We start from the raw sequence: 25,053 nt of genomic DNA, 5'->3' as shown, positions 1-25,053 counted from the left end.
GAGACATCCCAAGCACCAATAAACGCAATCACAAGCTCAAAGCACGTCGTGCTTGTCGACAACAAAATCACAAAACTAATGTACAAATACTGAGAACCCATTTGCCGCAACCACAACAGCCATAAGATGAGGGGAAACGAACTGGAGATAGATCGGAAACAAGCTCGTGCCAACAGATTAAGATGGCAACAAGCAAAATGTCAAATTGAAGCACACTACTACTCTCCATACTCTTATGCGCAATAGTTACCAAGACAGCATCACTAAACCTTGAAACATATTTTGTAATCATTTTTCTCTGGAATTTAAAAAGTGAACACATTTACACTGCTATATAAAATAGTAGGCACCAAAAGTACGAAAAATATTACTGTACCACTGACGTGTAAACAAGGCGAAACTCTGAACAACAAATGAAGAGTCGGTCCAAGAAACACCTCGATCAGTATTTGACCGCAAAGCAAATGCACACAGAGATAAGAACATAACATCGCAGATCAGCCTTCGAAACCTACATAACAAACTTAATACACAACTCATACCCGTGTAAGAATAAGGCATACGGAGTGACACATCATTTATTTAACAAAATGCTGACACACAGTAGTTCATAACCTGAGAGCATATATAACCCAACTCTGCGTCGAAGGCTCAATCCTATTCATTAAAACCTGATAGAGTGAACAAAAACAATTTTTCAAATTAAAATTTTGATGCGCCACCTAATTCCCAACCCCGCGGAATGAATCAAATCTAATTCCTATTCACTAAAAAGGGTTTCATTCTCTTGCAACATTGTCAGACCATTTCCAACCCATTGCACTAAATTTTCCTCCGGACAGATTCTTGGGAGACTTCTCAAAGATGGGCTCTATAATTGCCTATACACTCTTTACATATTTGCGAAAAATCGGTACGGATTCCCTGTGGTCTTATAACACATAAACCAACACATACTAGACGCCAAAACGAGCAATGCGACAAAATTCTAGTTTTCCTTGTTAATAAAATCATTTCAAAATCACTCAACCGAATTAGATAACAGGATTTTTACGCAGTCACGACAGCCCACAAAATCTCACCACACTCACAGCCAGCATACTTCTAAACAGTGTTATAATTTATAGTTAACAAAAAACGAACCTACCGCACAGAACAGCACAGGGCTTCCCCCCAGTGTTAGCAAATTAAAACCTTTACATTTAAATAAAACAACAGGCCTTGTAAACACATAAATGCCAAAGAAAACCTACACCTAAGCTTACGCATAATACACCATAGCGCAGGGCAAAACCTGGGCGAGAATACAGCACAAGACTCCCTAGACTTAACTCAGCACTGCAGAAGTGGCTCATCTGACTGGGCTGAGTCCTCTTGTGAACGAGAAATAATAGTGTAACGTAGCAAATTTGATGTACAGAGCAAGCGGTCGTTGTATTGAAATGAAGTATTCTGCCCTGCTAATGTCATGACTTGCTCAGTTTGTTAAATCCCTTGAATAATTTTTCAACTTTCTGCACTTCTTGTGCAATAACAAGCTTCTTATTGACCAGGCTCGGGTTCTCACCTTTGTATCGCAAAAAAAGACTCGTTGCGATCACGGAAAAATTAAACAATCCTGCCCAGCTGATACCAATGCAATTAAATACTTTCTTTTTCCTCTGTTTCCGAACGAAACATGGTACATCTGAGTGCTGTGATGTCCTCTGCGGAATATATGGCATATGTAAAGAATTTACGTATGTTTGGGGTTTTTATATTTAGTAGCACATTTCTTAGCAGTCCTTTCTGCACTGCTACTGGGTCAATCAATCAGTCAATCAGTCTTTATTTCGTCCGAACAAAAAGCAGAGAACACAGACAAAAAAGTACTGATGGGCTTGACAGGCTTCTGGGCTAAATGTAAAAAGGTAAAATGGTCGTGGCTAAATTATGCAAAGAGCAAAACCAACGAACGTAAAGGCTAAGAATATAAATCACGGCGATCAACAAGACCAATCGGTGGTAATTAGGAAGAATGGCCGACAATAACTGGCCACATGAGTCTTCATTGGTCTTGGACCTTCACTGCTATTCAGCAGCGTTGTTTAACAAAAAAGAATTAGGCAAAGAAATATTTGCTCTTCAGGATCACCCCCGACCACATCATTCCTAAAATGTCGCAACATCTTTGCCCCCTTGGTACGTAACATAGGCTTCTCTCAAACTGGACACACTACTCTTATTTGTGATAACGAAGAATTACTCATTGGCATCCTCTCTATCGCCGCAATATGGCTACAATGGGAAGTTAAACACCATTCTCGGAATCTTCGTAGTTAAAGAAAATATCGTCCTGGTCCGGGGTTCAACCGTGACCACCGCTTCACCGAAGCAGTCGATCTACCAACTGAGCTAACTTTGCTCCTGGTTATCCGTCCTAGTCAGCTGAGTTGGTACAGTGGCTGCTCCGGTGAAGCGGTGGTCGCGGTTGAGCCCCCGACCAGGACGAAATTTTCTTTAACTACGAAGTATCCGAGAATGGTGCTTAGCTTTCCTTTGTTGCCGTATGGCTGCGCTTGGGCATGCTGTACCGCTGCGCAGAGAATGTCAATATCAAGCTTTCAGTATCTTGTATTGTATTCCGTCATTATTGCTAGCTGTGGTTCCCCCAGACCTTTATTTTCATCTGATTTCCTCCTGTGCTGTCTGCCGGCAAGTAAAAGCATTGTTGGCCAAATGTTTTAGGGGAATCCCCCAATTTGGAGTAGATTTGTAATAAGGGAGTAATTACTCATTGACCACCGGGGTTCAGCCGTGACCACCGCTTCATTGTTCCCACTTCTAGTTATTGATCAATTCGCTCTCGCCCTACCATAAGCTTGCCGTCCTGGTTAGCTCAATTGGTAGAGCGACTGCTCCGGTGAAGCGGTGGTCCCGGGTTCGAACCCCGGACCAGGACGAATTTTTCTTTAACTACGAAGTTTCTGAGAAAGCTATATAGCTTTCCTTTCTAGCCGTATGGCTGCGCTCGGGTGGATGTCAATGAGTAATTACGCCCTTATTATAAAAGCATTCTTGGTCACAGTGGACATCTTAATACGTGTACTGCCGTAGTGAAATAACGAGGGAATCAGTGAAATGGGTGATGAATTTCTTGGTCACCTTTTCAAAAATTTCCCTCACAACAATAAATTCCTTTTTTTCTGCATCCATCAACACCCCATTCAATTCTTCATGTCTTTCTGGAACATCCTTGCTGCCGTTTAAATAAAACCTGTAGCAGTGTTCTTTTGTGTGACGCATCTATATGACCTACTTATTTCTGTAGCATTCAAAATGGTCGCGGTAGTAGTAATATCCCGGTAGTGCGAGTCTTTCTTTTTCAAGACTTCAACCACACAATCTCACTCACGGGAATGCAGATTAGTCGTAATTACGCTCATCATATGTACGAGTACACTGATCAGTGGCGCTGGTGGTTTTCACCGCCGAAGTCCTATACTGAATACCTATGCCTTCATCTTACTGGCGTTCACATTATATGCGCTGAAAGAATGTCGCACTTGAGCTTGATCAACTCAAGTTGGTCGTTCTTGAGGCCATTTTTAGCACATAAAAAACCTGCGATGGTAACCTTGGAGTCCCCGCAAAGTAAATAAAGCCTATGTTGCATTGCACGTGGTCAGTCAGAAAAGTGGTTGATTAGACATCCGCTTCACCGGAGCACTCGCTCTGCCAACTAAGCTGACTATGACGAATAACCAGGAGCTAACGGGACTGGTTCATCGCCGCATATTCCAAGCACCGTCGATACCAGCCATGCTGCCAGAACACTGCTTAAACTACTCAACCATTCATGCCGCACTGCAGGTTTCAATGTAAAACTTAGTGGTTAGTGTTTATTTTCTCTTTCTGCTCCGGGTTATCTGAGAACGGCTCAAGCTCCTTAAAGATGCTTAACGTATCGATACGATGCAGGTGTTTAATTCTAAAGACGCGAAGTACCATGGTAAAGCGTATCCCGCAGCAACCAAGTTAGCTGCGACAATAACAAAATATAATCAGTAGAGAATAATTGGTGTCCTGAAGCAAATATTGCAGAATGTTTTCGTCATGTGTACATTAAGAGGTGCTACGCTGCAGCAACCGGAAAGTAAAAGTGGTCTTAATGCTGCTGTAGAGATGTGCCTTTCAGTCGCAGTAAACAGCGATCATCTCCTTCGCTATAAATTTCTTTTTTGGAATAGCGCTTAATATACCTGTCGCCTGTTAAGAAGCCACTGTAGCAGTGTCACCGTTGTATGCTACGGATATATTGTCAACACATTACGGGCAGTGCATCAGCCCCTTGGCACTGCTGAAAAAACACAGCTGGCGGCTTCGCATTGTTAAGCACAAAGCGCGATTAAGGTGTCCACTAACCTAGGAGGCCGGTGAACTACCTTCCTCTTCCTAAAAATCGACGGAGTTTAAACCTTCTGCTGATTCTGACAAAAGGAAAGGCGCCTAACTACCTCAATTTGTGTGTGTACGTCACCGTTAACTCGCAGCGCGATTGGTTTGTCCACTGAGACATTGAGCCAGTTACTTTGCTACACAGAAACTTCAGAGACACACCGCTTAAACCCGCGGAGTGCGGTTAGAAGTGTTTGAGAACTGAAAATACTTTATCTCTATTCGGTTATTTACGGTTGGCTGCGACGCTCACCGTCTACCCTGCACAGTGAGTTAACATGTCACTCCACATACGCTACGACTGTGCTGTATAGGTTTATTGGGGTTTAACGACCCAAAGCGACTCAGGCCATGAGGGACACCGTAGTGAAGGGCTCCGGAAATTTCGACCACCTGGGGTTCTTTAACGTGCACTAAGACCGCACAGTATATAGGCGTCTAGAATTTCACACGCATCGAAATTTGACCGCCGCGGCCGGGGTCGAACCCGCATCTTTCGGGTCAGCAACCAAGTGCCATAACCACTGAGCCACCGCTGAGACAGTTACTGCTCCTTTCCTTTCCTCTAAATTCACAACCACAACAGAGACGCAGAATGGATGGATTGGTGGCACAAACTTTATTTAGCAAGAGAATTCGAGGCCCGCAGGCCTGCTGGGCATCCGCACGACCCCACTCACGGTCTAAACGTTCATGTGGTGTTGGTCCATGACGTATACGGCCCGGCTGACGGCAATCTTGTGCTTGTTTAAGTGCCGTGTCTCTGCTTGTTGTACCCATCTTGCAGGTATTGCTGTTTGGATGGATGCGTCGCTGGACGGGATCTCTCGGCTGTGTGTTGGCTGCTGCGCAGATGCTTCGGAGCAGCTGCTATGGCTGCACGGTTGATATATACAGCCCTCCTTGTGAGCGGAAAATTACCTTGCAGGCTTGCAGAGGTAGTGGCGCCATCTGTCTGTTGCGGCGCTCAACAATCCTTATGGCGCGCAGCTGTGTTGCGTCGGGTTTGTACGTCGAACGCCACGCGGACGCCGGCAGCTACGCGAGCCCTGCGTTTTCTGCTTGCGCTCCTGATTTTTATGCGAAGCATATTAACGTAGGTTTCGGGCCTTCGCGCGACGCCCGGCGGTGGCCACCATTGACCTAGAAGTGAGATCACATGATTTGACGTCACGTGATGACGTCACACCGGCTGCAGATGGGGCCTCATATCGCCGTCGTAGGGTGCCTCGATGCCACGCTGCGCCGTACAGGGCAACGTTACTAGACTAGTCTAGTAACGTTGGTACAGGGTGGAGACACGGCCTTAGTGGGCGCCATCTTGGGGCAAGCGCTGAAATGCGGGGCTACGGAGCGTCGGCCGGTATCCTTCTTTAGAACGCGCTTTCGCTAGCAGGCTGAGCTGTACAAGGTTTATGAGGTGTAAAGGTTTCTGCATATATGCTCACAGTTCTGAGCACTTTTTGCTTAGGGATATAAATGAGAAAGGAGCTAGCGTTTGTTTACAAGCGCAGATTTTAGAGCAAATGACCTCTGTGCAGCTAGGACAGCCCTTACTTTTTGGCCGTCTCAGATGCTCAAAGCGGTTATTTTAACTGCAGTGACCGCTTTATAGAGCAATGCCTTTTGTACTGCCAGAACATGACAGAGTTTATACGGTGCATGACATGCAATAGGCTTTAACTGCGTCTGTTGATGCAGATGAACAACTAGTTGACGTTTTATTCAGCCGTGCATATCAAAAATATTTTGCATCGCAGTCGTCTATTGTAGACAGTAAAATAGACACAGCAGAAAAAGATTATCCGTGATGAGTACACCAAACTTTGACTCCTGCCATACGATGATGTATACAGCATTTTATTTCAAAACAATCATCAACCGCTCGAAGCTGCCTCTGGCTGCATGCCTAGGAGGAGACATCTCGTAAACAGTTTATTCAATGTTTGTGCCAGCGACAGTTTTGCTGCCGTACCTATCATCCGATTCTTCTGGCTGGCTTAGCCAACTCAAGTAAATGCGCAGGCGCATCGTCACAAACCGCTCTAACAGTCTGTTCATAAGATTTGGGTGTTCCGCGCAATCAACCGCTGGAATGGGAACGGTTTGTTCGATAAGGCATTTAATGTAGGGGTGTGCGAATATCAAATTTTTCGAATACGAATCGAATACGAATACTTGATTCCGAATATCGAATCGAATATCGAATAATCAAGGACAGACGCATTTAACCACTACAAAACATTTATTTGAGCACCCAAGAACATCAAAGTTCAACTATCGATGATTAAATGAACACAAAAGGTGTGTGTGGCTGCACAAAAAGTATAAATGTCTCGAACATTATTCTTAGAGGAGTGGAAATATAAGAGAGGATGGCTAGTACACAGCATTGATTAAGGCTAGCTTGCCATCAGCACAAAAGCGCGTTGCTGGGATGAACATAAAAGGTTGTCGTGAAGGAAAATCAGCTGCTCCACTTTTTCAGGCAGAAGTAGTTCCCTTCTGGCTTAAACGACTCCTCCAGCCACAGAGAATGCCCTCTCACTTGGCACTGACCTGGCACGTATGGCGAGGTACTTCGTGCACAGCTCTGAATATAGCAGCTTCGCAGGTAAAGCCACAAAAAAGCTCAGCAGCGCAGTTAGCTACGGCATGGCCCTTGGAGGAAGGAAAAATTTTCCTTCCTCGAAGGAAAAATTCGAAGGAAAAATTTTCCTTCATCCATGCGCATTGTTCTGGGCGCCGCCTTGTTGTTATGTCTCGGTCGATAGTGCTTGCGGACTGAAATGAACGCCGGTGCTCACAATGAATATTCGGCTAGATACGAATATTCGCGTCGGGTCAAATATTCGAAAGAACACGAATACTTGGATTTCGAATCGAATACGAATACTAAAAATATAATATTCGAAATATATTCGAAAATTTCGAATATTCGCACACCCCTAATTTAATGGTCTTCATTGGACTCTTCAAACGACAGATGTCTTTTTGTTCCGATAGGTTTTTAAAGAGACTTTCGCACGAAGAAACAAAGTCAAGAACTTGCTCGTTCACATATACATGGTTACGGGCTCCAGCATTATATTCTTTCAACTGCACTAGGGTATGCTCCTCTCGTACCTCTTCAGAAAGAAGCATTCGTGTGCACGGGGCGCAGGAGCTTGCGGAAAGCGCAAGGGGCCTTACCAAGAACCCGGCCAGGTGAGCGACGATGTCGATTTCAGCTCTTGTCAATGACTCTATTGCTTCAATTTCAAGGACGGCTGACTCGTAGGCAGGTTTTTGCAACAAAACCTCCCTGTTCATAGACTGCATTTTCACTTCCTACTCTGGCCACAAAAGTGGGTAGGTAGCACGTGGGAGGTTCACCCGTCAGCCTCTATTATATTCTTTTTCGAAAAGGAGAGAGGGGAATGCTCCTTAATCTGCGTGAACCGGAAGCCTCGACGGCTGCTACCAACTTTCAAGATCGAGTGTAAAGGGCAGCTGTTGAAAGAGTACAATGGCGCATTCCTTCGACAAATATCGGGCGCCACCTGCTTCACGTGTTTTCACCGCGGCTCTGATAAAAAAAAAATTGCGATCGCGAGAGAGTAAAGATCAACGTGAGACACTCCGTGAATGATACGGAAGTTGAGTGTAGCTCACTGAAAGTGAAAAGACGCAATGATTCATATATTTAGCTTGTAAGCCTTCATATAACTGGTAATTCAAAATGTTCCGCCTCAAAAACAAAGCGCGCTACTTCCAATGCCAGGCAGTGCGATGCAACACGTGCTGTACTCACGTTTCTAACTAGGCTTCGAGCTGCAGCTTTGAAGGCACACAAAAATTCCTGTTGCGCACAGTGCGAGATTGGTGAACAAGGCAAAAACATATATTCAAACCGCACAAAGTCAGTGCTTACAAGCGGATGGGCGAAGCGGTGAGGTGTAATGTTATTCCTACTTAAAGCACATAACTGTGAGCGACATTTAGAAAAAGATCTAAAAGCTTTAGCGCAGACAACGACCACGAAAAAGACGGCACACAAACACAAGCGCTTGTGTGTGTGTGTGTGTGTGTGTGTGTGTGTGTGTGTGTGTGTGTGTGTGTGTGTGTGTGTGTGTGTGTGTGTGTGTGTGTGCGTGTGTCTCATCTTCCTCGTGGTCTGTGTCTGTTCGCGCTAAATATTTTTACATTATCTATATGAACCAACTAGCCAAAAAAAGAAGTTTTAATGATGCATAAAAACAGCAGACATTGTGGCATACCTCGTAGATCTTCGCGTTGTCATTCGCCTTCCAGTTCTCACGCTTCACTTTCGCCTCCCACATTTTCTCCGTCCCTCATCCCGTGGAAAACGAAAACATCGAGCTCCTTTCTTCGCCGAGCCGGCACACAATGGAACACAACACCCTGGCATGCTATTTTTCGTGAATTAAAGCAGTTCATCAGCTCAGAATCCAGCGCAAAACACAGCTTCGTACCCTCCACAGCAGCGGTACGAAAAGCGACTTGCCCCAAGATGGCGAGCGCGGAGAAGACGGCGGCGCGGCGCATGCCAAAGCCTGTCACCACCCTGGACGGCGGCGCTCGAATCGAGGCACCCTACGCCGCCGGACTAGTCGGACGTCGCCCGGCGGAGGCCTCCACGCTTCGGTGACGGCGCGCGACGCGGCGGCAGCGCCACCATCGCTGCATCACGTGATATGTGACGTCACGCAAGGGATGAAGCGGCGCGCGCCCGCCGTCGCGTCAGTCTCTGTGCCCGCAATCGCGCCAGCGTCTTTGCGCCGGGCGTGTATCCGGTCAAGATGCCTCCAAACGCTAAGGACGTTAAACGTGCAAACCAAGAGTCATGCATTTACGGACCATAAGAGTGTTTGTCGGGCTGCAAAGAATAAAGTACAACGATTAACCTAAAACCACGTCTCCGTTACTTAGCCCCATCCACACTGAGGCAGCTGCTTAACATGCTTCGCATCCACTGGGCTTAACCTTGATAAGCCTCCAATTTTTTTCTTCTTCTCGTAGGTTCCGATGACATTAGTCCACTCGGGAGGATTAAAGTCCGTCGCTTTGAGAGCCTCGCCCTCAACTTGCACATGGGCGCAGTTGTTTTGGAATTTCTTTTGATGGCGCTTTTATCTTGGTGGTAAGAAAAAGACGTTAGAGTCGTCCTAGAATGTATCACGCACAACTCTAGCATCTTTTTGCTACCACCGAAGTAAAAGTGTGTTTAAGAGAAATGCGATTACCGGAGCGCATATGCTCCACTCTGTTCGCGTTTCTTTCCATCCTGATAGTACGTATTGTTGTGTATAAAACTCTTTCGGACGCGCGGAAACTCCACTAGGCATACAGGTACTGCACGTTTTCCAGCGATCAACCCATTTGACAAATAAATGAAGTCTGACTCTCACCTCTGCAATTATCGTCTCGAGCCACGAGCAGATAAAGGAGCTGTCAGCCTTAGCGCTCACACGTTCTGGACGCTTTTGTCCCTGAAAGTGCATTCTTTACGGGACGAGTGGAACGCAGAACTTTTAATCTCTGAGTTTTCACTCCGTTTCCTTTCTTGTATTTTGTAATTGCGGCACATACCGTGAGAAGCCGGCAAGAAATGTATCAGAGTCCGACCTTACGGGTTTAAAAGAACAAATGCTCACCATAGTTCTCACGAACAGGATGGGGATTTCTTCTGTTAATGTTTTCATCTCCCAAATTTTCCAATTGAGCAGCTGTGTACATGTGAACATGTGTACATGGACGACACGTAGGCGAATAATCTGTTTTTGTTTTCTTTCATTTTGGTGCGACCCAAAATAAGGACCAATCCGCGAAAGCGCGAAACGAGGCTAGCAACATACGCTTACGGAGAAGCAGGTCAGGAGTCATCATGTGAAATACCACCTATGACGTCATGCCTGCTTCGGAGCAATTCAGAGAGTTGTCTGATACCCGGAAGGTTTCGGGGACGAAAACCGTAGTGCTGCCGCGTTAATAAATATTTTCAATCCATCCTCTATAAAATTCTTCCGCTTTCTTTAGGGAGCTGGGTAGAGCACTGCGAGGGGATATTAAACATATCCGCCTTCACTGGAGCATCATCTTCATTCTTAGACCAAAACGGCGAAAGCGTAAAGTGGCGGAAGGACAGCAAATCTGACAGCAGTGGACATTAGCGCTGGTACCAATGCTTTAAGCATAGCATATGCACTGACTGCGGGTGAACGTGGCGTCGTCGATCACTTGTATACACGGTGTAAGCACGTACACTGTTGCTGTTGACAGGCGCCATGAAAATCAAATTTCCTTCTGAATTTTTAGGTGTTATGAATGCCGTTAAGGCCCACTGAGAGCAATTTATCTTTTGGGGTATTCAGAGTCAAACAATGCACCACTATATCTCACTCTCAGCCCGTATAATAACCGAAATATGCGATTTCAGTGCACGTTAAATAACTCCAGGGGCTCGAAATTTCCGAAGCCCTTCACTACGGCGTCCCTCATAGCCTGAGTCGCTTTGGGACGTTAAACACCATAAAAGCAAAACCTAACTTACAAAATTAACATCGCTTAGCTTAGGAACGCGCCCCTCAGTACTGTAATGATTGTGGGACAACTTCAGTTCAGTACATTTAATCTTAGTTTCGACATTTCACAACGTTTACGTCAAGTGTTGAAATTGTCAAACTCCAAACCTAAAAGTGCATCGACTGTTGTGCCTTATTTTTCAAAATGTGCAACTGAAACAAGCAAGCTTTTCATTGACTAGATCACTTCGATTATAACTAAATATTCTCACATACGAAGCCACAGCTTTCTCGTCGGGACTTCCCAAAGAGCATAACCACAGCTGTGGTTGAGGTACATTCTGGTAATATTCTTGATTTCATGGCCTTCATATACGCAATTCTAAGCATGATACACTAGATGGATCACTTTTGATGACCTACCTTATTTTTCTTTAGCGAAAACAAAAATGTTAAGGCAAATCACTGCTGCAACAATTTCAGTCTTTTCTGACACGCGGATCAGCGACAATGCAACGTGCCCAATTTCCATTCATGAATGCGGTTAAAGCGAGCTACCAAACAGTTTCTGTGGTTGCAACTTCAGTGGTTATCACTAATCAGCAGCTATCACCTGCGAACAAATTGCATTTGGTTGCCAAATACTTGTTCAGTCGTTAGGCGACTAAAATCGAGACAGGATAGACGGCGACATGGGAAAGTTACGGCGACGGTCTGTTGCTGCAGATATGAATCAAAATATACAAGGAATAAAAACTATTGCCACCCATGGAAAGCTTCTACAAGTTATAAACAAGGCCTACTGCTCCTGAGGAGGAAACTATATAGCAATTGTGCCCTCACACATCACACATGATAGAGATGATCTAAAGCGCAATGAAAGTATTGTGGGGAAAAAGGCTTAAGCAACCGGGTAGAGAAACCTGTGGAACCGGACGCGTACACAAGACAAGGAATTCACACGAACGCCGCTGGAGCGTAGTCCGTGTCAATTCCTTTTCTTGTGTACGCGTCCTGTACGGCTGGCTCCTCTAACGATACCATGCACCAACTGGCCCAACAAGCTACGCTTCTACAAGGTCTAAGCTAGCCACGAGAAAAAAGGAACGAAGACCTAAAGAAATAAGAAAGAAGGGTAAATCACTTTGAAAACGAATGAAAATTGATAATGTACTAGATGAAAATATGTCCCCCAGCTACAGGTGCAAAAAGAAACGTCTTCAATAGGAAGGACATTTGGGCTTGAAGTTTCAGTTAGTGTCATGTCTCAACAGATAGTCACGACAGGACAGTTATTTTCGGGAAATCCGCTACATAACTATACACCCTTCCTATCACATCTACCCCCTCACCAACGACTGCGCCTCACGCCAATGCAGTAACGCTCCTGAAAGTGAAAATAATAGCTAATAGTAGGACCCTCGGCGTATTGCTGGCGTAGACACCGCATTCACTATACAATTGCGTAATCTAGTTTTTAAGGCGAAAGCCTTTAATACCTCATCGTTGTCGACAGAGGGTTGTCAGCAGAGTTGTTAGGCTTCTCAGTTGGTCGAAATGGTTATGACGTCAGAGTGCGCGTATTCGCAGTAATGAGGTCACCCACGGATGCCTAACGCCCCCTTTTGGAGCAGACAACAACTAATAAAATAATTGTCGTCCGCTCCGACAGGGGGCGTAAGGCGTCCGTGGGTGACTACAATACATACCTCATTACTGCGAACGGAGCCATGGATACAACCGAACTCATCGATGTAGAGAGAGAGTCGTGCTAAAGAAGCAGTCAAAGTCGGCAGTCAAAGTGTGTAGTCAAATAAAACTAGTGCAGCACAAACAGTCTCGCAGTCAATGCCAAACAGTACGCCAGGAAAAGCTTTCGCCTTGGAGCAATTTAGAGAGCCAAATTGCATCCTGAATTTCTTTTACGCCCATTTCCTCTGCCGCTGTGGCTGAAACGCAGAACTCTTCGAGAAAACCAATGGCTTTCGGTGTCGGAGCTCTGTGTTAAAAGTGTCATCACCCCGACTGAATTCCAGCAACCAGCAAAAGCAAAAAAAAAAACTTTATAACACCGACTTTGTTCACGTCGCTTTAATAGCTGTGGTGATACACACTTCTTGGAAAAAGAAGTTGCCTTTAAAAAAATGCATGTCTTAGCCAAGCACCAAATCATTCTCTGCTTTCCCAGGGCTTTTTAGTTTGCATCTATTGCTTCTATATTTACTTGTGACCGTTGCTGACATTAAAGACGAAGTCAACAACGCAGACTTTCAATATATATCTCCAAACCGCAACCTTTAACATATCGCACGCAGCTTTCTTGAACGCATTCCTTAAAGAACCTTTAAAGTGCCTTGCCCCCTGAAAAGCATGACGTAGTGCATTTTTTACTGTCGGCAACGGTAGTAGAAACTACGAGATAGCACAGATGAGTTTGGTCGTAAACGCGGTAGTCATTGTGCTACAAACAAAAACGGACGCATTAATACAAAAGTTGGGATCACTGATCATGAATGCTTAGGAAAAAACAGCATTTGTAGACTTTCTGACAGTGATTCAAGCACGAATTCAAGGAGGCGATAAAAACACTTTCAGGTTTTTGTACTTGCAGAATAGTTTACAGTGACGCTAAACATAGTATAAAGCACTCACCGGAGAGTGAACAACAAACACTACAATAATCGTTTCAAGTGAATGCCGAGTGTACCTTCCTTCTCTGGAGAACCCATTCATTTCCTAATAAAGACCAAAGAAAGAAGTTCCAGTGGAAAAAGAAACATGCACACTACAGTTTCAAGCCCGGAATTCCGGAACTCTGCCAGCCTTTAAGTAAAGTGACTTAGTGGCAGAGGTCATAGAATATTTATCCAACCCGTATGTGCAGATTAAGCCAAGGAAGCTCACGCAAACATTCATTTCCAGCTAGCAATGAATGCTATCAAAATCTTTTCTAATGCAGAACTCCCTGCACATAACATTCTGCCCTTTTAAGAAAAGACAGCTTTGTATGCGCTGGTTGAAAAGCCGCCTTAATCGATCAGGTCAATATAAACCAGTGAAAAGCGTTCGGGTTGGTCCGCACACTAGAAATGTTGCAGCTATAATGGTGTCTGTATTGCGTGTTTCAGAATTTTCTATCAGCCGTAGAACTTCAGCATGATCGTCACCATCAGCCTGACATATGCCTCTCGCATGTCTCCAATTAACCCTTTCCTCTGCTAGTCGTGGCAGGTTAAATTGGAGCATTATGGGAGAGTCCTACTAAAGTACCAAGCTGTATTTTATGTCAGAATACGCGTCGCAATACCATACTCACCTTTCGTGCGAAACTTCACCTTGTGCGTGCAGTGAGCAGAAATATTTCCTGCGCGGCTGAGTACTGAAATCGTGCAAAAGTACATCTGAATGAAATAAATGATAGAAGCAATGAACAATAATATATTTGCGCTGGAAGATTATACCAGTCGACTACAGTATGCGGTATGAAGAGTTTCGCAGAAGAATTGTGGCATAAATTGCGTTTAACTTTGTACGGGCGGTCGCGGCGTGGAAAAAATGTTTCTGGTGACTGGAAGAAGTCTTCGTGGAGCGAAACAAGTCGATAAAGTTCATGGAAGAGTGCCAGGTTTGCTAATTAGCGACGATGTGATATGTTAAGCCTGGCGCGCGCTTTTAATGCGGTGACGCGAGTATGACGAGAATAATCCGAAAAGAGGAATCTGACAGCACTGTCTGGCAATGCCTCTAACTCATGAACAAAGTATGCTTGGTCCGGGTTCCAGATGACTGATGCGTACTCAATTTTAAGCCATATTGAGGTAATGCTTACAAGTTTTCTGATGTGGCAAAGAGCTGCAGTGACTCAGCAATTAAGTTTTCTTACTTTTCCTGCTCCACTTAAGACTCGACAAAGTTACGCACTCCTGAAGGACGTGCGCACGCCTGGTTCAAGCCGGAATACATACGCTGAGGGACGCTCATTATCAATGTTGTGTATGCATATGCCGGCTAATATGTGCATGGACCCGAACCAACCTGCGAGCTACGGAGCCAAGAAATGCAGTGGAATGAAACCACTGCACGAATAAAATACATGCTCAGCCTTTATCTTTAATGCGTCTAAATTTGAGAGGGTCGCCACAGCGTGCTTTGTCATATTTTGTCCTTAAATTGTGTGTTCCATTACAGTCGGCATATGAACTTGAGATTTGTTTCTGCGCGAACCGTTTTCTGAGCATTATTGTTCCTTAGACCTATTGTGAGGGTTCTGCAATGTTTATGATCACATGCAGACGACTGTACGCCGTAAGGATGTTTTTTTTTGTTGCTATACTGCGCTATAGGAGGTCGGCGAGGCTGCTCCCTTCTTTTATCGAGTCCTAGCTGCGTATTTTTTTTTACTGGCCACTTTCTGTGTTTTGTGCATGCCTAAATGAAAAGCAAGTTTTTAGTCTTACGCGAACTTACTTTTGCCTGAAATTTAGCCTGCATGCCGTCCCGTCACCTCCACGCTCAAAGTTACGTAATGAATACCATTTTGGGCGGTTTTCTCGTGGTCATCGTGGTGCGTTGAAGTATTGCCACAATGAATTGCCGAGACACGGAGCGAAATGTAACGGTGACCTTGTGCAAGAAAAAAATTAAAGGCCCTTTATACCTCTCTGAGACGCTGCGAATAAAAATTTCTCCAGAATATCGCTAAGCGCAGTCGTCGGTGCTGAATCCATTGAAGTAGGTTCAGCCCCGTACAATGCAGTCTCCCGGCAACTGTCAGAACATGTGCTGCCAGAATGTGATTGCAGTCAAAAGGGCTTCGTTTCCCGCCCTTTAGCCGTTAAAGACGATCGCTCATCGTTGTCTGTCTCGTTCTTTGTCCGTGTTGATTCCAGCGCGCCCGCAAATGACGGCGTTACTTCAGATGGCGTTACACTAATTGCACTTCTAGATCTCTAAAGAACAGGTGCTGCACCTGAACACGCTTACTAAAAGTGAAAAGACAGAGTTTTATCACTGTCGTTATCTACCTTTCACATATCTGTTTTGTAAAGGCCAATAGTCCTAACTGCTCGGTCACCCCAAACACGCAATCCCACAAGCATGTATATACACAGTAGTTCCCCCGTTCTTTTCACAGCCCTGACGGTATTAGCCGAGTTCATTCTGTTTGCACTAAAGGCGCAAAGGGGCATATAGGCATCGGTCCGAACCCGTGTTGCAAGGTAGCCTCCAACATGACTAAAACATGTAAGCTGTATGCAAAGAGTCGCACAGCACACGGGCCTCTAGAATTTCGCCTACATCGAAATTCGACCACCGCGGCAGGGATCGAACCCGCGACTTTCGGGTCAGCAGCCGAGCACCACAACCACTGGGCCACCGCGGCGGCTCTCTTCAATGAATTCTTTAATTACCTGCGTAATTCACCACGCTAATTATTAACTACAATTTTAACTGGTTCCTTATATACTAAATTCATTCACAATTAATTCATTTCAGTCCACCTTAATTAACAATAATTTACTCTAATTACCCTTAATCCACCATAATGTACTAATAATTCTTATTTAAATCACATAATTCACCTTAATTCATATTTAAATCACCTTTATTCACTCTTGAAACTTTCTATATTCAATAATTATTGATGGAATTTCAATTACTGCACATTTTCTCTCGTTTCATCTCAGAATTTTTTCCTCACTTTACAATTTGGCGCCACGCAATGGCTCCGCGCACCCTTTCGATCACGTGATCCCACACTTCCGGCATTTTCAAATTTGTCGCCACTTTTTCTCCGGCCCTATCCACTTTTTGAACATTTTTGGCTCTAATTAATTAACTATTCATCCGATTTCAATTTTTTTTGCACAGCATCCTCCCATCACCCTCTTTCGATTACAACCACTCGTTTGACGCTACCTCTTCTGAGTTGCCCAGAACTGTTGCCGACATATTTTGCGGACACGACCAAGCCGACATAGTCTAGTAATGTTTTCGCATTAAAAATAAACAGAGACAACTACATGCATGTGTACAAGCTCCCGGCTCGGGAGCCAGGTCTCCACTCTCTGGCCATTCGACGCACCCATCATTAATAGGCTACTTAGCCTTTTTAAATTTGTCCTGTTGGAGCTCGGTGCCAATGGCAGTCATGAGTGGCGTCATTACTTCGTAGATCATTTATCGAAACAACTAGCGTTGATCACTTTTCGCTCATCACATGAACATAGGTCCCTTCCTTATCGTTTTAAAGCCTGGTAGAGCGTTTAATTCCTTCTTTCATCGAACAGTGATGACGGCGGCATGTGCAATCTAAACGTGCTGAAAAAGCTTTTCTGGAACCTCAGGTTCTTTATTATCAATTATAATATCGCCGCGAAATTGCCTCCGCTCGACTGACGCTGCCGATGCTAGCCTCGCACAAGCGACTCATTCTATATTGAAATGCCGCTAGAAAATGCTGACCTCTGCTCTGCTTGCTATGAGGCGATTAAAAAAAGACAGATCTCTTTGACCTATCCAGATTGCTGCCACGAATGTCATGTAACGAAATGCGCAGGAACTGGGGACCGTTGTATAAAACCAACAAGTGGTTAACGAAGCAAAATGCATGAGGATGAAAGGCGTCGCGCTCGGCGCTCTACGGCACGCACCGCTCTGGCGCCATCTGTGAGCGAGCGGCGGTCCTTACGTTCCCTCGGCCACGGCCGGTCTCGAGGGGGGCGCGCTCGCTCTTTTTCTTACGGCCTTCGCAATGGCACGGCCGGACTCGAGGGGGGAGCGCGCTCTTTCTTACGGCCTTCGCATTCGCCGCGGAAGCAATGCGAGTTTTTCGCCGGGGGTTACGCCGTCCGCCGCCGCCAGGGGCGCGACGACCCCACCGTTCGCGACCGCTCTCTCCTCGCCTGCTTCTGCGGCGGCGGACGGTGATCGCCTGGTTAGAGTGTACTATTCTAGTACACTCTAGCCTGGTTTCGTGCTGTTTTCCGCTGCTTCTCGGTGAACGATTCACCGAAACGAAAGGAAACAGAAAGCAAATGCTTTATCTGCATCATGCACCTGCCACGTAAAAGGAGCCTTTATAGCAAAAGTCGGACGTTAGTATCAAAACGCGTACTCCGCGGCCCGGAATGAACCCGCGTCGTCTGGCTCAGAGCTGAGCCATCGCGGCGCATTCATACAGGCGGCATTAGGTCCAGACAACAGAATCAGCGACGTCCTGCCAGAAACCTACGTGTGTCTGGTGCGTCTGGAGCACAGCATCATCCATCATTCCTGGGCCCATAAACATCGCGTTACGAAAGCGATTGCGGCCAGTTTTATCCCCACGGCCTCAATCATTTTCACGGAGGCGAGGAGAGAGATCCGAACCACTACATTGGCGCCTGGTCGGTCAGTTGCAGTCAACATGCGGTAGATGACGCGCCACCGATAGGCCAGATTCAAAGTGTGAATGATGTCCATGTACGCTGCAGCTACATCTTCCACGCAAAGCCGACTGGGCAAGCGATGCCATGCCGCGTGACTGGCTGGACCAGCGATGCCCACCACATGAATCTAATTGAAACTGCAGATCGCTGCCATTTGTTAATCACAGCCCTAGCTGTCAGTTCACTGTAACAACGCTGCCCTTGCCTCAGGCCCATCACGCTTTTGCTTCTACTTTAGATTACGCTGGCACAAACTAATTGGCATATTGTCTTCTGGCGCGCGATTGTCCTGCGGTTGTCTGCAGTTTCAATGCCGCCGTATTTATTGCTTTCTTTTTGTCGCCAGGTTGTCAGGAATATGGGGTAGCATGGGGCTGGGAGACACTGGCCGTTAAGCAGGCTCGACTAAATTTCTAAAATTTCTAAAACTCAACGAGCCACGCCACCACCCACAAGGTTTTACTCCCGAACATCGAGTGCATTCCGCGAAGCACTGTTAAAGCACGAACACAAGCAAGAAAACAGCGCAATGACAAACACGCAGCCAGGACCGCTGTCCGTCTTCGGGACATCTGATCCTCGTGGTGCGGTTGTCCAGAAGGAATCGACAGCAGCCATGCCATAAGGCCCCTGCATTCTTTAATATCTGAGAAATTTCTCAGAATACTTCTTGTTAACTACGCCAAGACAGTCACCGACAGGAACGAGAAGCCAGCTAATTATATGTGCATAAACCGTCAAGGAAGTTTTTCAGACTGTGAACTTTCCTACCGCCGGTCGTACTTGTATATATTGCGGCTACAGTTTCGAAAGAAAGTGCAGTGTTTGTGGAGAATAATTTTTCTTTCTTTTTGCCGCTCTTGTCACTTCTACAGCGTTGTTCATGCCTGCTTCTTTGATGGGAAGTTGTTGATAAATCTACTAAACCTGTAATAGATGTGCGCAATTCGCGAGACTAGATATGTACAATATTTCAGCCAACTGATATGTATTCAATTTATGGATGAACGCTCTGCATTGGAAAATTTGCATTTAGCTGTGAATAAAATTGTTTTCTTTTCTCTGAACCCGTGCAGCATCGTGATCTCTTGCTAAAGCCGCTTTCCTGCGAAACGAAAACGGCAGCGCTTGAGATTTCATGAGCTATATTTACGCTTCGGAATTCTTAAGAAGCGGTTACACAAACGCTTCAGGTCACGTATAAATCTGCACACTGGTTAATACCTGTCAGTAGATTAACTGATGAAGCTGATAGATTTGTTTTTGCGCAAAATTTATGGGCAAGAAGTGTTGACGCCAATTTAACCGAGAGGCTCATCATGCGACCGTGCAGTCATAATGAAGGAGAGCGCGCGCTGCCGCGCGGTAATTATTCTGTTGCTTTGTGAATCTCAGATGTCAAATCGAAGAGGCTGATTGCACGGTCTTTGAATAATGCATAAGGGGTGAAATATCAGAACCTGACGGTTACCGCCATGGTTACCGCTCACGCGAAACAGACTTGGAGCGGGCGCGCGTTCTCCATTCGCGTGAACGGCGAGCGGCGGAGCGGTAGGGCAGTGGCGACCCCACCGCGGTGCGGTGGGAGGCGGAAACAGACCCCATTGCGAAGGACGTAAGAAAAAGAGCGAGTGCGCCCCCCTCTAGACCGGCCGTGGCAATGGGGGTCTGTTTCCGCCTCCCACCGCATCGCGGTGGGGTCGCCACTGCCCCACCGCTCCGCCGCTGTTTCCGCCGCTCACGCGAAAGGAGAACGCGCGCCAGCTCCAAGTCTGTCCCGCGTGAGCGGTAACCGTCAGGTCCTGATATTTCATCCCTATGCATTATTCAAACACCGTGCAATCAGCCTCTTCGATTGGACAGCTGAGATTTATAAAACAACGGAATAATTACCACGGGGCAGCGCGTTCTCTCCTTCAGTATGACTGCGTGGTCGGTTAAACTGACGTCAACACTTCTTACCCCTAAAGTTTGCACAAAAACAACTCTATCAGCCTCATCAGTTCGCCTACTGACAGGTATTGACCAGTGTGCAGATTTATAAGCGACCTGAAGCCTTTGCGTCACCGGTTCCTAAGGGTTCCGAAGCGTAAATATAGCTCATGAAATATCAAGCGCTGCCGTTTTCGTTTCGCAGGAAAGCGGCTTTAGCAAGAAATCATGATGCTGCACGGGTTCAGAGAAAAGAAAACAATTTTATTCACAGCTAAATGCAAGTTGTCCATTTCAGAGCGTTCATATCCATAACTTCAATATGTTTTACATTCAAAACATATCATTTGGCTGAAATACTGTACATATCTAGTCTCGCGAATTGCGCACAGGTTTAGTTGGTTTATTAGATTGATCAACCACTTCCCATCAAAGAAGCAGGCATGAACAACGCTGGTGAGAAGAGCGGAAAAAAAGAAGCAAAAATTATTCTTCTCAAACACTGCACATTCTTTTGAAACTGCCGCACATAACTAGCCGCACAAGTCGTACATAAGCACGACCGGCGATAGAAAAGTTCACAGTCTGGAAAACTTCCTTGACGGTTTATGCGCATATAATTAGCTGGCTTCTCGTTCCTGTCGGTGACTTCCTTGGTGTAGTTAACAAGAAGTATTCTGAGAAATTTCTCAGATATTAAAGAAGCAGAACTTATGGCACGGCTACTGTCGATTCCTCCTGGATAACCGTGCAACGAGGATCAGATGTCCCGAAGACGGACAGTGAAAGGGCGAGTGTGGCTAGAGCGGTCCTGCATGGTTGCGTGTTTGTCTTTGCGCTGTTTTCTTGCATCTGTTCATGCTTTAACAGTGCGTTAACGGCTTCGCGGAATGCACACGATGCTTGGGAGTAAAACCTTGCGGGCGGCGGCGTGGCTCGTCGAGTTTTAAAGAAATAGTCTGCCTGCTTAACGGCCAGATTGTCTCCCAGCACCATGCTACCCCTTATTCCTGACAGCCTGGCGACAAAAAGAAAGCAATAGATATAGCGGCATTGAAACTGCATATAACCGCAGGACAATCGCGCGCCAGAAGACAACAGTGCCAATTAGTTCGTGCCAGCGGAATCCAAAGTAGATGCAAAAGCGTGATTAGCCTGAGGCAGGGGCAGCGTTGTGACAGGGCTGTGATTAACAAATGGCAGCGATCTGCAGTTTCAATTAAAGTCATGTGGTGGGCCTCGCTGTCCCAGCCAGTCACGCGGCATGGCATCGCTTGCCCAATCGGCTTTTCGTGGAAGATGTAGCTGCAGCGTGCATGGGCATCATTCACACTTTGAATCTGGCCTATCGGCGGCGCGTCATCTACCGCATGTTGATTGCAACTGACCGACCAGGCGCCAATGTACTGGTTCGGATCTCTCCGTTCGCCTCCGTGAAAATGATTGCGGCCGCGCGGATAAAACTGGCCGCAACTGCTTTCATAACGCGTGGTTTATGGGCCCAGGAATGATGGATGATGCTGTGCTCCAGACGCACCAGACGCACGTAGGTTTCTGGCAGGGCGTCGCTGATGCTGATGACTGGACCTAATGACGCCTGTATGAATCCGCCGCGATGGCGCAGTGGTTAGAGTGCTCAACTCTGAGCCAGACGACGCGGGTTCATTCCTGGTCTCGGAGGACGCGCTTTGATACTAACGTCCGAATTTTGCTATAAAAGCTCCTTTTACGTGTGAACTTCTTGGCTGACATGCAGACAAAGCATTTGCTTTCTGTCCGTGAATCGTTCAGCGAGAAGCAGCGGAAAACAGCACGGAACCAGGCGATCACCGGCAGCCGCCGCAGAAGCAGGCGAGGAGAGAGCGGTCGCGAGCGGTGGGGTCGTCGCGCCCCTGGCGGCGGCGGACGGCGTAACTCCTGGAGAAAAACTCGCATTGCTTCCGCGGCGAATGCGAAGGCCGTAGGAAAGAGCGCGCGCCCCCCTCGAGACCGGCCGTGCCTCGGCACGGCTAGTCTGGAGAGTAGCACGCTTCCGCCGCTATCCTCCCGTCTCTCCCCTCTCGCCTGGTTACGCCTTCAACGTCGACGTCACTCACCCCACGAGCGGGCGCCTAACACCTTCGCTCTCAAATTTTTTTAAAGCGAAAACTTTACTACTTCCACTTTCAGCCTTTGCCATGGCGCTGCGGTGCCACCATTGACCTTTAGTTGACCTCTGTGTGATGTCATGTGTGACATCACGCCAAAGAGAAGAGCGACCGACCTGCGCCTCCTCTATACTGCCGTGTAGAAGTTTTACGTTTTACTGCCGTGTAGAACTTAGCCTCCACAATAAATACTCTTTTTTTCGAGTTTGAGTAAGTGTTGACTCACAACGCACTGATATTGAATATATGAACCTCTATATCTCCGCAGCGTTATGTGCAGGCAGATGATGCAGCGTCTCACGTTACATAGCTGGTGGCACTGACAGCAGGGTGCATTTTTCGCGCGTACCATACACGATAAAGTTGAGCGTCAACGATGCGACTCGAGACACCATGCAGTCTTGCACGAAGTGCGGGGCAGATCAAATGATGAACCCAGTTGGCAAAGCTCCACATTTTCTGGCGCCAACTCTGGCTTCGGTGGCGACAATGGTAACTCTCAAAAACTTTACGAAGGAAACGCGGGATCAGGTACCGCTTTGGAAGCAGTCTAACGGCTTTACGTGCTACTTACATGAGTAAACAACAGCACGCGACGGAGCTCTTTCAGAGCCCAAGCTTTCAGTATTAGCTGCTGCCAAGCACTGCTTTCAAATAGAGACTCTCAGACAAGCGAACTTAAAGGTGACAGAACAATTTTCCACGCGGTGGATTTAAGCAGGCGCGCGCTGTCATATCAGCGCAGCAGACGACGCGCGAGCGCATTGCGCAGCAGTAGCCGCGAAAGACACGACTAAAATGGTCCGGTTACCCTTAGCGACAAGTGCTTCTGAGCTCCCTTTTAACAAAAAGTTTTGATTGTACTTGTCTTGTGACGTCACGCCGAAGAGAACGGTGACCGACTCGCGCCGTCGCAAGCCGCGGCGGTGCCACCACCTGCGCCTAACTCCTGCGCTCTCTGCTAGGAGCGCGATTGTGGCGTTACGCTGAAGAGATTAGGTTCGACTCACGTCGCTAGAAAGCAGTAGCTGTGCCAACCCAAGGAGGTTATATTAAAACTTCGACTTAGCATTGCTTCGCGATCTCGCGCCGTCCGTGTGCGACGGCGGTGCAGACTGGATTGTACTGGACTGGATTGGATTGGATTGGATTGGATTAGAATAGAATAGATTAGATTAGATTACATTACATTACATTGGATTGGATTGGATTGGATTGGATTATATAACAGATGCATCGCCACAAGTCTAACCACAAGCACCACCACCAGCTACACTACCAGATGAACCATGGCGTAGGTACGGATATTGCTTTCGCAATTACCGGGCTTAACCAAGCTAAGTCACAGGGAATTTTTTCTTGGTTTATGGCTATGCAACTCGCGCAACATCCCTGACACAAATATGGACAAATGTTTATACATTTCCTCGACCCCCGAAATGGGGTGCATGGAGCTCAGCATCATATATTCTGTTGCATGACGCCGCGCTAAGATGGACAAATTTCACCAAAGCAGAGAGTGTACGAACACGGAAGCCGCTTACTTAAATTTATCATTTTCTACAGGGGGCAAAGCCAGACTCGTGAAAAGAAGGCAACAAAAGAGGATCCAATAATGTCATCGTCTTTGGTATGTGTCTCGTTGTGCTTAGAGCGGCGCAGTTTGGTTCAAATAACCAGAAAGTTGAACTGAGCATAATGTATCCCCCACCACCCGCTGATTCTTGTTTTTTTTTTTAAACGAAGCTGGTAAAGAATATAGCAACATAGCTGACTCCAGTGATATACATTTTGCTGTGGAATCTCCTTATATATACATTTCCAGATTGAATTCTTCATCCTCTAGCTCATTGTTTCACGAAAGGCTACATTCATATATGAAAGTATATGATGAAGTTCCTTACCCGCATCATAAGAGTGTATGCGCAAAACGCGCACATTTCGTGATATGCTCTACTTATCCAGAAAGCGCCCGTAGGCAGCTGCCTGTCCATTTTGGCAAAAGAGGCCAAATCTTATATTCGAAGCCCTTTCAAATTTTCGCCAAATCTTCGCACAGTACGCAATGTCATTCATGACAGCAGGAAATAAATTCTTGCTTGCTATCTTCAGCGTGTCGGTGGAAATGTGACGGCAGTGATGCATCCTTACCTTCACTGAGCTGGTTAAAAAAACTGCATCCAGCAACGTGCTCTTAAACTCCTTCTGATAGATCGATGACAAGCACGAAATGATTGACGCTTGCCAGATAACTTGCAAAACGACAGAAAAAGCCTTCGCCGTGTAACCAGTATTTCGCGTTGAAAGACCGATTTTACAAAGTGTTATACTCACCGCAGTCGAGGCGTAGTGGCTTGATCGCCGGCCCGGCTTCGGGAGGTAAGGGGTTCGACTCCTGCCGCCGGATACCCACCGGGCCCCCTGGAACGGGTACAAGCGTCCCGCATTTGGTGCACGGCGGGATTCAACGCTTGGGAGAAGCTCGCTAACTCGCCACCACACCTGACGCTTTACATCAGGTGTATCCGGGGGGCATGCATTTACACCTAAGCACCAGCCGGTCAAGTTAAAAAAAAAAATGTT

General features: G+C 46.4%; 1 long non-coding RNA gene and 1 other non-coding gene across 2 annotated transcripts in view; one reads left to right on the top strand and one right to left on the bottom strand.

The window, feature by feature from the left end:
- The window catches only part of LOC149348468 (uncharacterized), a 37,352-nt gene that overhangs the window by 1,585 nt on the left and 10,714 nt on the right, over positions 1 to 25,053 (bottom strand). Inside the window, exon 2 of the long non-coding RNA XR_016292256.1 lies at positions 24,805 to 24,891. This is a non-coding gene — a long non-coding RNA (uncharacterized LOC149348468). The remainder of the gene's footprint in view (positions 1 to 24,804; positions 24,892 to 25,053) is intronic.
- On the top strand, positions 2,868 to 2,941 carry TRNAT-GGU (transfer RNA threonine (anticodon GGU)). Its single transcript has one exon. It is a non-coding gene; the product is annotated as a tRNA-Thr (tRNA).

Source organism: Amblyomma mixtum, chromosome 4 (genome assembly GCF_055824585.1).
Source record: "Amblyomma mixtum isolate Tamu chromosome 4, ASM5582458v1, whole genome shotgun sequence".
Lineage (NCBI taxonomy): Eukaryota > Metazoa > Arthropoda > Arachnida > Ixodida > Ixodidae > Amblyomma > Amblyomma mixtum.
This window is presented reverse-complemented; position numbering and strand designations above follow the sequence as displayed.